The sequence below is a fragment of the Meleagris gallopavo genome, chromosome 5 (assembly GCF_905368555.1).
Source record: "Meleagris gallopavo chromosome 5, MGAL_WU_HG_1.1, whole genome shotgun sequence".
In the NCBI taxonomy this organism is placed as follows: Eukaryota; Metazoa; Chordata; class Aves; order Galliformes; family Phasianidae; genus Meleagris; species Meleagris gallopavo.
In genome coordinates this window covers 31,098,497-31,108,496 of record NC_139408.1, presented here as the reverse complement: position 1 = coordinate 31,108,496, position 10,000 = coordinate 31,098,497, and the positions used below count along the sequence as shown (strand labels likewise).

Genomic DNA, 10,000 nt, shown 5'->3' with positions numbered 1-10,000 from the left:
CATCTTCATAAGCAAAATTTTTTGGAGAGTACTTTTTGTTGCTGAAGAATGAGAAACTAGAAAAACAGATCTGTGAGCAAAGGAAAAGGGGAGCAGAATTATCAGTGAACAGGAATGTTTGCATGCCTTCTTGCAAGTTAGGAAAAAAAATGTGTTGAAAGCAGAGGGTAAATCTTTATTTAAAAATACATTGATCTAATGATGAGAGAGCTTGTTGTTGTAGAACTCATAGAGCAACTAACTAAAATAATGCCATTAGTAATTTTTTAAGGAGAATTGTGGAGTGTGGACTTAAATTCTCTCCAAGTTGTTCAAATATAGTGGATACCTAGCTTTCTTCCATTCCAGAAAACAAGTATCTTTAAAACTTTTTTTCTTCACCAGGTGCTTTGGTCTTAGGGTGGAGATTACTGTGTTATCAGATTCCCTATTTATGCAGTATTAATGCTGTTGCAATCAAGAAAACTATTGAATTCTTCACAATTTTCTGGTGTCAAGTCATAATAGTGCTTAGAATTGAGTTCTCAAGAACTTAGTGTTCTTTTTAAATGCATTAAAGAGAATTATATAACAGTAATCACCATTCCACTGTGGTCATGAAGCACAATGTCAAAGAAGGGTACATGGTTTCTGGATAGGAACAAAATTTATCCTTTTAGTTTTTCTTTTTGTAGGTCTTTTGTGCTTTTGTTGTATTATTATTATTATTATTATTATTTTTACTATTTTGAAACTAGTGGAGGAGCCATGTGTGTCAGTTTTCAGTCTGTCACAGGCTTCAAGTTCTACTACGATGCTGAAGAATTTGAAGAATGTGCTCTATCTATGCTTTGACTTAACCAAGTTCAAAACCTATTATTCAATCAAGCACTGTAATAATTCTTTTGCCTATTACATTATTAAATAGCTCAGATTATTCTATCAATGTATGGAAGATTAACTCCAAACAAAACTGTGGGGCCCAGGGAAAAGGTACTTTCATAATGAAACTTTCTAAACCTAACATCATAGATTGCAGTTATCTCTGTAATCCTAAAAAGAAAAGTAAAATAGATGTTGTCTTTAAAATAGGTAACTTCTGCATTTGCAATCTTAGAATCTTTGTAAGGTGTTAAATTCCAATTTAAAGTAAATTCCAGATTACAAAACAGTTTTCTAGGAGGGTCCTAATAAGTGGTGAATAAAGGGGGAGATAATCAGTTCCTTCAATTTACTAACTCTCCTTCTGTTAATAAAGCCCAGGTGTCTGTTGGTCTTCTTCACTGCCATATCACAGTGCTGGCTCACGTTCAGCTTGCTGCCTAGCCAGGGCCCCCAGGTTTTTTCTCTGGAGCTGCCTGGTCATGGGCCTAAGCGACGTGCTCTGGGTTTCCCTGCTGGAGCAGAGACTGGATCAGATGACCTTCAGGTGTCCCTTGCAACCTCAAACATTCAGTGAAGTTGAGCATTAGAGCAGAGTAGTGCTATTATTCATTGAATTGATTGAAATACATCCACAATGTACTTGTCAATTGAAAGCAGTGAGATGGAAGACAAGAATTAGAAAACTTGTAAAACAAGCACTCTGCAGCATTACAAATTGCACAGTGTAACTACAGTTATTAAATTTTAGACAGTGTGTGTAATAAAAAGTAATTTAAAACTCTGACTTCAAGTGTCTAGTATTTTTATTGCAGCATACCTAAAAGTAATCTATTTGATCTGTGAATACTATGTAAATGTGAACTCCTTATTTGTCAACAATCCTTAATATAGATAAAATTCATTTTAAAGTTGCCTTACCTCTGTTAGAAAATGCTTTATTCTTCACATTTTTAAGTTATTTTCAGTCCTGGACAAGCTCTTACCCAAGAATATCAAATTGTTTACATATTCAGGAATTAAAGTATGTATTTGAATGTCTTATTTCATGTTTTTCCTTATTAAAAAATCGTTAATATCTGATATACATACTGTAGGAATGTGCTTCACCTTTTAGAAGTGTATTACCATTGACTAATTATCAAAATGCTCTAATGCAGAATCCATAGAAGTGAGGATTTGGTTTCAGGCTGGTAGCCTGGAGTTAGTTCAAATACAGCACCTGTAAGCAACTTTAGTATGCACTTGTCAAATCTAGACAAGAAACAGGACCAATCAGTAATCTTTTAGGCTGTAAAAAAGCTAAATACAATAAATTATTGTTTGTAAATACAATCTTGGTTACAACAGCACCTTCAGTTTTGGTCCACTGGATATATGAAAAGTTAAATTGCGTGAGGTAGCCTTCTCTAGTAAAAATTACAGGTGTACGGTAGGTATTTACAAGGTGCTGCTGTATATTTTGGTGTTTTTTCCTGTTAATGAAATTTCATTCTAGGTAATTAGAATAAGGAAAAAAAGTTGTTTTTTTTTTTTTTTCTGAAGAGCTTTTTGCTTAGTAACTTCTGACTGTGGTACATTAAGTTTGCATTCTGTTGACTGACAGTTGATTTCACTGTTGGAAGAAGATAAAATTGCATAAATTACAGTTCCTTTACACTTACATATGCATTATTAAACACTGATTCTTGAGAAAGTGTCACTTTTAATACTGAATAATGATATTATTTCTTAACAAACACTTGAAGTTACTTTTAATTTTTCCATTTCTCCATCTCCCTATCTTTGGATTCATACTGATAAGACAGTTTTGTTTTTTTTTACAAAGATAGGGCAAGAAGTATAGCAGATGTTTAAACGATGCACCCAGAAGTAGAAGTCCTCTGCTAGGGGAAGATAAAAAATACATTTTTTAGGTTTCTCATTAGTCCTTCCTTTAGAAACCTTAGTGAAAATGAAAAGTCAGGAAGATAGAAACAATTTAATAAATTCATAATCCTCAAAACAAAAACAGATGAGGCTTCCCTGTTTCTATGTCTGGAATAGATTCTGCCCCAGAAAGCAGAGTATGGTCCATTTTTTGATCTGCTCACAGTATTTTATCTGTTCTCCTTTTAGGAATGGGGAATTATTTTTCTTCCTGTTAACAGTCTGCTTTTTTAATTTGTCACGCAACAGCCTAATGATGTAGGCAAGAACAGGTTACAGAATAGGTTTCAAATGAATGTATTCAGAGCAAAGTTATCTTACTAATGAGAATTGGGCAATTGAATTAAAACATCCTCTGAAAAGAATGGGGAATAGTTCTGGATACATGCAAACAGATTATTTTCATACCATGAAGACTTGGGTGAAGAAAGTACAGCAGAATAGGAGCAAGAGACTGAGGCTGCAGTACAAATGAACAATTTTTATTTAATTAGTTTTATTATATGCTTTCAACTTGAATGCTGATGTATTTTAGTAAATTTCTGGCCTTTCTTTTCTTGCTATATGAGAGAAAATATTTGAGTTAATGTTTTTATTTCTTGTCATTCTGGACAGCATGCAATGCTGAATTGAAGTGAATGGTGCTGACATGATATAGCTTCTTACCACTGCACATCACCATCTTGATGATCTTGAAATACTGGCTTATTCACTAGCCGTGCTTGGGTTTTTGTCCAGATATTATTCCCAGTTTACAAATGAAACAGTTGAACCATAAATAGGTTAATTTACTTGGCCGCAGTCCTGCGGAGAGCTTGTGTTGAAGCAAAGACAAGGATTCAATCTTACACTTGTCAGGCATGGATTTATGAGAACTAGACACATCCAAATCTACATGTACCCTTTTCCTCCTGCTTCTTTAAACTAGATAGGGAAAAATGAATGAGCAAAGAGTGAAGGGCAGTTTTTCTTTTTGGCTTATATAGGACTGGTGTTCACTTTTTCTAAGGAAATTCAAGGGCTTTTCTTTAACACTGAGCAAGCCTCAGTCTTCCTATTGTTGTATAAACGTCTGATAAATGCAACTTCAGTAGTGCACTGATAAATCGGTACTAGAGAAAATTTTTCTTGAGATAGTATTGCTGAGAAAAGCTATTTGCCCTCAAATCCTGAAAGTTACATTTCTTTGTACTATTCTAACTTCTCTTTTTAGAGTGTGTTAGAGAAAGCCATTGTCCTGAGTAGCACATTCTGTGTTAAAAGCTGTGGATTGATGAGCTACCTGATCAGTATTATCTCATATTTTAGATCATGGCAATCCAATACAGTAAGTTGTTTATAGAAATGACCATCCTCAAACTAACATGAAGCAGATATCCTTTAGTGTGAGATTCATTCCTTCAAAAGCAGATACACTACTATATGGGTAAATATTGCTACTTCGCCATAATTTAACAGCAGCACTGGGAATGCTGTCTTCTCTAAAAACGACTTTCACTGCAAATAACCTAATTTAAACTTCTCTTTAAGTTTTCTCCCTCACATGCATATAGTACAATGCTAAAATACAAGCATTCAATGTCTGGGACATCTTTCCACCAGTTTTCTCCAAAATAACTATAGTATCGATTGTACTGAAGGAACTGAAGAAGCAATTCTTGACGTAATTTTTCTGTATTTCAGAACGGCTGTGCATGGGCAAACAGGATAAAAGCTAAATGCATGCTGAATGCAGTGCCTGAAGGGTGCTACTGAGATATCCCAATTAAAAAGTTGATTATGCAACAAAATATCAGAAGAATCATCTGCAAGGGAAATCCAAATATTTGATGTCCGCAGAACTGTCTTAAGCAGCCAGTGTAAAGCACTGAAGAAAGCAATGAAGAGCAGTCAGAAAAACACTGGAAAACAATTTGCTGAGAGCTATGATTGTTTCCTTTTTCCAGTGTAGTTAAAATACCTCTTTCCCTTTTATTCTTATTCTCCTTTCTCTGAAGATGATGGAGCCTTCGGGCAATAACTACCTGAGTTTAATCACTTCTTTGACTAAAGAGACTGGAACCTGCTATTTGAAAGTCACTAGAAAATAAGCAGGTCAGAGAAGTATAATGCTGCCAGCTAAAATCTATTCTGATTTTTAAATGAGTAACTAAACATTAGTTAGACCAAATCATGATGAAATTTATTTAGAAACCTCAGCTAGGAGGGGAAAACATGCTTTCTGGTTTTAGGGCAATCCTTGTTTCGGGGGCACATGGCAATGCTTCATGATTTTAGGGAGATCAGTATTGTACTGTTTGACACTGCTGAGGCTGTCAGAAAAAATGTCATGATTATGCTCAGTAGCAGAACTCTGGTCCACTATTGTATTAACCACACTGTACAAGAAAGCCATTGATCCACAGAAGGATCTGGAGGGCCACCAGGATGGTGAAGAGGCTGCAGCACTTGCCCTGTGAGGAGAGTGAGTCTCATGGGACTGGAGTTTTTCAGCTAGGAGAAGAGATAGGCTCAAGCTGCTGAACAGCAGCCAGGCAGGGGCCTGTGGAGAAAGAAGACAGAGCCAGGCTGCTGACAGCTGCTGGTGGCAGTAGTTTGAGAAACAACGGGTGTGAGATTAAACGAGACACAACTTAAACACTTTGAATAACTTGTTGACTGTAAATGTTACCTATTCTGTTTTTATTTTCCCTAAAGTAGATGCTTGTTACTTATAAAAATAATTTTGCAACAGAGGATTTCAAAGGGCACAGTTTTCTTGTCTAGTTAACTTCTGAATTTGTTTAGGTAATCTTTAAAGTTGTGGTGTTGAAATAACTAGTGTTATTATCCAAAGTTTATTACATACATTTGACTAAAAAAAGAAACATCATCTAGGTTTGATTACAAAAATTTACTGTGTAAATTTGAAATTGAATGTAGTAACTGTAATTATCTAAAAGGAAATTTATTATTCTATGATAAAAACATCAAAATAATGACTGGGGCTCCTACAAATCATGTGGAAGATCAATAAAGTTAGTCCTACATCATAGTTTGAGAATTTAGAAATTGTATTTTGACCTTAATTCACAATGGAGATATTGAAAACATATTTAATAAGTGAACTATAGAACTTCTTAATTAAAAATTAAAAATATTCCTCAGTAGTTTTCCCCAGTGATATAAGGAACTCATTTCCAATCCACATTGTGTGCATGGCTTTCTACTGATTGTTTTCTCTTTTTAAGGAAATATTAGTTTACTTTGATGCATTATTCAGATATACTAAACTTATCAGAAGTTTAATATATATTGCTCCCAAAAAATTCTTTGAAAAATTCATTTCTTTTGGGGAAAAAAAAAAAAAGAAAAAGAAAAAAAAGGACCTTGACCTTTTTTCTCCTATGATTTACTATAACTCCATTCTGTATGGAAGCTTATCTTTCATTTATCCTACTATTTCTGAATTCCTTCCTGTAGTTTGATAAGCCGTATGGCTGCATAACTCTCACATGTTGTTCCTCCCTTTTCTACCAAGCGAAAGTTTTGGTGGATTTTGCTGTGTTTTGTTTGTTGTTGTTCTTGGGGAGCAAATGGCAGCGAGGGCTGTGTGTGTTCATTGCACAGTCTCAGACAGATTATTCAGAATAGTCTCTATTTCTTTCTTTTGTCGCTTCTTTGTAGATAAGAATTTCACTCTAATAGTTCTGCTGCTGTAGACAAGTACAACTTTAAACCTTTCTTCTTCTGCAGTTATCCCATTAAGACAGGCCAGGAGAATATTGCAGAATTTTGATGAATTTCTTCTTTTCAAATTACTCTTCCCAATGTACTGTGTATGTCTAGCCTTTTAATCTCCAATTCATTGAAACTTTTTTTAGTGTATGAGGTAGACTTTTTTAGTTTGACACCTGATCCTCAAGTAGGCACCAGAAGAGGTCTTTGGTAAAGTGGTAGTTTTTACCATCATGCAATTACAACATGACGTGTCTAATTAATGTTTTTTTGGCAGCATCACATTAGGTATTAATGTGATAGTTGTCATACCAGATCAATTGGTGATGTTTTCTCAATCACTAAACTGTTTAATTTGGATAACAGTTGTTAGAGCAGCCCTAGTCATGATAGGTTTTGCAAAACTTCACTGGGAATATATTTCTCCCAACTCTGCCTCTGCAGTTACAATTTAGCGTTGCTTCTCTCCATCGTACAAGATGGGAGAAGAATAAAGATTACTGTAAGCCTTGCCACCCTTCATAAAGAAGCAAAATCAGCTACATGTTGCTTCATTGTCTGGGATCCTAGTCTTGGCAGTAGGTTGTACTTGGTGTGTTGGCGAACTGTATTTTTATGTAGTAGGATGTGGGGGTACAATGGTTCTCTGCAGTAGACTCTAACAGATAACCATTACCACTTGTCTGTCACCCAAACAAGTTCTTAAAGCAAATACTGGCTTTTATTCTGTATCTTTTCTAAAACGATTATTCTTTTTGAGAATTGCTACTCCTTCCATTTGCTTTTCTTTTTAATTTGAATTCCTAAATTCCAGCATTTTTAAGATCCAGTAATGTCTTTGGCTCCAGTGTTTTGTAACTGCTAATTTTGTAAACATGTATGTTTGCATAGACAAAAAGGTTTAAGTCTAAGTGATTTCTTCAGCTGCTGGAATGTCCATTGGTGTTCTGACACTCAGCAGAAATGGTAAGCAGGCTTCTAAATTGTGTGATTTTCCTTCTTTTGTGTGTGTTTTTAAAATAAAATATTTCAGTCCACCAATGATTCTTTTCTATCTTTAACCCCTAGTGCTTCCAGGGGACATATTTTAGATAGGATGACAGAACTGAATCTGATTATTCTAGAGGAGTCTATATCAGTAGGAGCTATCAGTTGTGAGGAATTTGGTGATATTTCCAAGTCCATGTCTTCCTTATCCTGATTACAGTCAGTCACTAGGGAATGCTCAAACTCGTTTCAGTAAATCTATAGACTAATGAAATGTGCAGATAACTGACCTGTTTCTTTCACTGTGCATTATTGGATATTATGATTTGGGAATGTTTTGTATCTTTGCCTCCACTCTTGTATCTCTGAAGGCATAGTCTCCAAATACTTTCCCGAATTCTGCACTTTTTCAGCAAGGAAATCCCATGCTTTAGATGATAGGCATTGGGCCTGGGAATCTCAGAGTGTCTTTTGTTTTTTCCTTCCTATTCTCCTTACCTGTACCCCAGTCTATTCCCCATTGTTATTTCTTTCAGTAATCCTAGGAAGAAGGAAAGTTCAAATAATGGAAATAATTTCTTAAAAATAATTTCAAATAAATATTTTGAATCTTCAGTGATACAACTGTTCCTCAAATTTTCTTCTAGAATGTAGATTTTCTTGCCTGTCCCAGGTCCATTCTTGGTTTTGAAAGCAGATTTCCATCTGCTTTTCTGAAGAACTTCCATCTTTTTCCCTCCTTCACAAGTGATTCTTGATTTTCCTTTTTTTTTCAGAGCTTTCCACTCTACATTATTCACTTCCAGGCAATATGAAAGACTGCTTTATTTACAGTTATTTTTTATATTTCTTTTCAGATGGGTAGTAATTCATCAAGCACAATGAAGAAGCATACATGTATTTTAGAAAATTCTTATTCTCTGTACACTATCAAAACATACATTCATCTAGCATTCTGCTTTATGCTTGCCCTTCTTTCACTAAACTAACCAGGAGCACAGCACTGAAAAGATCTGTGCAAGGCAGTCATGCACTTGACCTAAAACTTGCAGCTGTTTGGAGTTTGCAGCTTTTCAGTAGGTGCCAGTTTACTTATTTTCATCTGCAGTATCATAACCAGATTTTGGCACATTTGAGTCCCTTATAACCTCATCTTCTTTTGTTAAGGTCCTTACAAAAAAATGTAAACAACCTGATTATTATGTGTCAGGGTATGCTACACCATCATTAATTTCTTCTGAGAGAAATTGGACATGTGTTTCTGGTCATTTTCAATCTAATTTTGATAGTGCTTTGGGATTATTTGTGTGTGTGACTAATTAGTTTTCTTAGCTACTACTGTTAGGTTTCAAATGTTCTTAGCGATCTTTCTTCTTCTTTAATTTTCTTTATTATGATGATTCCAAAAGTTGCAAGAGATTAGTGATGTTCAGCTTTCCTTTAAGCAGTGGAATTTGTCATTCCTGAACTTAACACAGTCACTTAAGTGCTTGCTAGACTGGCTGATCATTAAAAGCATGATACTGAATACAAAATAGCAAGATTTTATTATGTAATTCCCTAATCCCTGCTAATTTATCTAAGCACATTGTTAGTATGAAAATTTACCGCCTTTCAAATTTTTGCTTTTATTTGCTAGCATGTAGCTTCTTCCCAAAGCAGGTGTATAGCATAAGTAAAAGATTAAAAACTTGCCTAAAGAGACATATATTCCTATTAATGGAAAATCTTTATATCTTAGTGAAAGTCATGTCAAGGATGTCTAAGAATGTACACCTGATGCTATGTGCAAATGCAACAGAATGGTGACAGGGTTTGCATTTTCAGTGCCTTTTGTTTGTTATGTTTAAGTAACATGTTAGTTTATAAACTGTGGTAAGATATTTAAGTCTTAAGAATTTTTTAAAAACTGGCTTTTTAGTGAACTAAGCTTTTCACTTACTCATCTAGTGAGTGGTACATCAGTACTGACTAATGTTGTTATTTAGCAGGTATCTGGTCTGTATTGTTGTGCAATAGGAAGGAACAATAAGAGGAAAATGGTTTCTGGAAAATTAATCATTTATTGTCTCATTCCAAACCTAGTATTGGTTGGAAGGTGTACTCTTTTAACCTGGATAAATATGCCTCTGCAACCACTTGAAGATGGCAGATCATCTGTAATGAATAAGATCAAAGAAATAGTGGAGCAAAATACAGTTTCAGAATTCTTCACATCTTATTTTTGGTGGCAGCTTTTGAAACTCCAGAAGATAAAATTGCAAAGGATAAAGACTTTTTATACCAAAATTAAAAGAGCCAAGAAATAAGATAGGAAAATAAAGGAATATTACATGTACATGGGATACTCTGAAAATAATACTTCCTATTTTATTATGTTGGTCTACAATATCAGAGGCAAATAGGGGTGGCAGTAGAGGCTGAACCTTCCCACACATTTTGTTACATTTTGTTGCCGTGAGACATATGGCAGTAGAAGGGCAGTCTGACAAAATGGTGTCTGACA

General features: G+C 34.8%; 2 protein-coding genes across 17 annotated transcripts in view; one reads left to right on the top strand and one right to left on the bottom strand.

Moving 5' to 3' along the window:
• LOC104911154 (uncharacterized) overlaps window positions 1-10,000 on the bottom strand; it is a 143,570-nt gene that overhangs the window by 16,028 nt on the left and 117,542 nt on the right. For 9 of the 10 annotated variants that reach the window (XR_014883596.1, XR_014883597.1, XR_014883594.1 and 6 more), the window contains one exon: window positions 1-10,000. This exon is cut by the window's left edge; it is cut by the window's right edge and continues 2,671 nt beyond it. The exons of the other annotated variant lie outside the window; for it this stretch is intronic. The gene's annotated coding sequence lies outside the window, so the exon portion shown is untranslated. 10 annotated transcript variants of the gene reach the window in all.
• The window catches only part of CDIN1 (CDAN1 interacting nuclease 1), a 114,801-nt gene that overhangs the window by 30,859 nt on the left and 73,942 nt on the right, over window positions 1-10,000 (top strand). The window lies entirely within an intron of this gene.